General features: G+C 36.7%; 1 long non-coding RNA gene across 1 annotated transcript; it reads right to left on the reverse strand.

Annotated features, from left to right (window-relative positions):
* Nucleotides 1–614: 614 nt before the first annotated feature.
* On the reverse strand, nucleotides 615–3252 carry LOC139943040 (uncharacterized). Its single transcript, XR_011786733.1, has 3 exons — nucleotides 2864–3252; nucleotides 2061–2189; nucleotides 615–1546 (listed from the first exon to the last, which is right to left on the reverse strand). It is a non-coding gene; the product is annotated as an uncharacterized lncRNA (long non-coding RNA).
* Between the last annotated feature and the right edge of the window lie 220 nt (nucleotides 3253–3472).

Consider the following 3472-nt stretch of genomic DNA (forward strand, 5'->3'; position numbering starts at 1 on the left):
TTTTGGTGCCTAGGAGCTCTATGAAATTGGGCCCAGTGGTTTTTCAACTCTTAAACTTTGATTGGCTATAATGTTCCCGTTTGTATGGACCCTTCCCTTATAGACCGTGGGATGATCATCAAAAAGGGCTCTAGTTTTCGAGTTTTGTGGTCTACCCTCTGCAACTACCTGAATTTTCCCCCAGATGTTCTTATGGTAGTCCTGAATAACATGTGAAAGTCGTCAAGGGCAAAACTTGCACAGTAATGAGTTATTTTAATTAGAAAATAATTATAGAAAAATAGCGCCCTCTATTGGTCAAAACTGTAGAACTATGCACAAACTCTATGGGCAAATCACCACGTGCACAAACGAATGGGGAAAATATACTGGCTTATTTATTTTGCTTTCATTTAACAGGTTTTCAGCTCTTTTCTCCCAGATCTCAATTAATTAATTATTCAACATCCCTGGACATCAATCATTTCCCCAATTGAGTTATTTCAATTGTTTCAAATTAATGTCACTAACAAACTTTCTGGGCCTCATTTTGGTCATTTACTAAGTCTTCAGAGCTTAGACAGGCCTTAATTAAATTGTAATCGATTGAATGAATGAACTTGACAAAAAAAGGATATTGTTGACATTAAGATTTTTTTAATTTCTTCTCTTCATATCATAATGACACATTTCTAGTACAATACTCATTGTTATCATGATGAATTATGTTACTTTCTTGAAAAGGCCCTTTTAAATTCCCCCAAACAATTCAATTTAAAACAATAATAAATCCGTTTATGTGCCGTATAACCTATGCCTGGCGTATCCCCAAAAAGTCTTGACGTATTCTGACGTATCCACCTGTAACATACATAACTTCATTGCATAAGCTTTGGATACTTTCAGTACGCTATGGATGCGATTCTGGGAAGTTGGGCACTCTTGAACTTTTAAAATGCTCGAACTAGTTTCTGTAGGCCTATACGCCGGCATACGTTAAGGCGATACGCCATGGTGTGACAGGGCCTTTAACAAATTTAAAGATATAAAGATTTTACAAATTTGAATGAAAATAATATAAATCTAGTTCCAAACTGTCTTTCTGGTACCACAGTAACTGATGGGTTAATTCAATTCTCAAATAAATTGTTGCACATTTATTTTAAGGTTTATATTTTGGTAAGCCAAAAGCTTACTTTTTACACATTGTACTTGTGCAGAATTCTCTTCTTATTTTTTCTACTTTTCTATTGAAAATGATGATTCAGCCAACATTTTGTTTAAATTAGTTATCATCAGAATAAACATCCCCGTCCGAGTCCTTTGAAGCCACTCCGCAACTGGCACAAAGCATAAGTCTGTGCAGGGGAAATTGATTTGTTGACAGGAACATCTGCTGTGTGATATTTTCCTTTACATACTTTCTTCTTCAATCTGCATGATACACTGTACGGGGAGCACGTTCGGCTGAGGCGTTTCAGAATCACCAGTGTCAGAGCGTAGCAACCTTTTGATCGTGGTTCACCTTCAGTTGTCTCGTTGCTAATGGCATCACTATTCTCGCGTTCTGCAAGCGAATTATAAAAGCATACTCGATGACTGAACAGACAGTACACAAAATAAAAACAATTTGTAGAAAAAGCAAACATGTACAGTTTTGGTGAAGGTAGATCAACTCATTGTTCCTTAATTGTAGTACACATCCAATCCAAAGTTTATTTAGGCATTATGAATTTCTCATATCCAAGTGGCATGCCCTCATACCCTAGTCAACTTGTGCCCAATTATTAAAGGTCAATCCATACAAAACGTATGATAAAGAGCACTGGAAAGCTTTTGATATAAAGAGGACATTTTTACCCAATACTTTGAACTTTTCATTATCTTGTAGCAAATTCTTGCAAAAATTTACACAGATTTTATATATAGATTTTTTTATTTAATGGGGATACTGGTCCTGTTCACAAATACCAACAGTTTACCATATATTCATTTGAGTTTTTTCTCTTGTTTTTCTTTAAAACAAAAGAAAAGTATTTCTTCTGGTGGACGAGAGTAATGAACAAGTTATTTTTTTTTACCTTCAATTTTTGTTCTTCTTTAGCTTTCTCAGATTAGTTTCTGCCTTTCTTTGTTTCTCCTACTACCTGCACGCTTCATTGTCAGCGAAAAGTGTTGATATACCACTAACCCAGAGCGGACATGTCATACTGAAAAGAAAAGAAATACAAATAAATGAGGCCCTAGTTTACTCATCTTATTTGAAAACAAAATTAGGCTTGTTCCCCTTAGTTTAAATACAAAATTTTAATTTTAATACCACATCTCAAAGAAATCTGGTTGTTTGCCTCTAGAATTTTAAGAATAGAGATGGGGATGTTATTTATTATTATTCAAGCATACTTCATCACAAGATTAGTATGGGGGTCTTGGGGTACGTGTATGTACCCTTGCCCTTCCTCCACTTCAGTGTTTTAGTTTAGTAAGTAAGGGCCAATTTAATTTTTCCTGAATCGTGTACATTTTTAATCGGCCTAGTGCATTGAATATTTAATGTTTTTTATTTTTCATACTGTAGTCTGTACATGTAATTGTAATTACTAATTGTAACAGTGCATGTATGAATATGATGTATGTTTTTTGTTATTAATTCAAGTATTAAGTAAATAACTAAAACCGATGTGTGTCATCATCATGATTCATCAACAAAATTAATGTGTATCCTCATCATGTGATCGTGACTCTGATTTCGTTTCATTTATTTGAGAGATCGGAGCATTTCATTTTGTTTAACTTCATGACTTGAAAAAAAAAAAAAAATGATTAACTGCTTTGCTTCGAATTGAAGCACAACTTATTCTGGAAAGAAATGTTGCCTAAATACCTTCAACTTCCACTAGTACATCCACGGTACTCCAACCATGGAGGAATAAACTAGTTTATTCCTCCATGCTCCAACCAGCAGCTGCCGCTGTGCTTTCTGGTAAAATTGGATCGGAAGGTCTTATCTTTTGTAGGTCGCTGTCATGTCATCATCCATGGCGTCCAAGCATACACATTTTCACATGTCATGATGATCATGTTTTTCCTAACCACTGCTGGGCCAACGAACTCCTGCCAGCGATAACTATTTTCCCGAACTAGCTCGGATTAAATTTATGTTGTTTTCATGTAACATAAAACGAGCCGATCTTCGCAACTTTCTTCCCTTCACACAGGACGAAGTTTCCTGGGAAGCGTAGACGACATCTTTCTGAAATCCTTCGCGAAACCACGGCTTCGGCTCCGGATGCTAGCTTGGCCCCGCGGTTGTTTTGGCAATTGTGCGTGCTTTGCGTACGCGCTCAGTCAGGGCTTCAGACGAGATAAGGGAACCTGAAGCTGAATCCAACGCAGGCGCCGTCGTTTCGAAAAGGGCCACAAAACCACAGGACTTCGAAACAAGCTCTTTCATTGGTCCACACATCCGCATGCATGTCATATGCGCTATGAT

The sequence above is a fragment of the Asterias amurensis genome, chromosome 10 (genome assembly GCF_032118995.1).
Source record: "Asterias amurensis chromosome 10, ASM3211899v1".
NCBI lineage: Eukaryota > Metazoa > Echinodermata > Asteroidea > Forcipulatida > Asteriidae > Asterias > Asterias amurensis.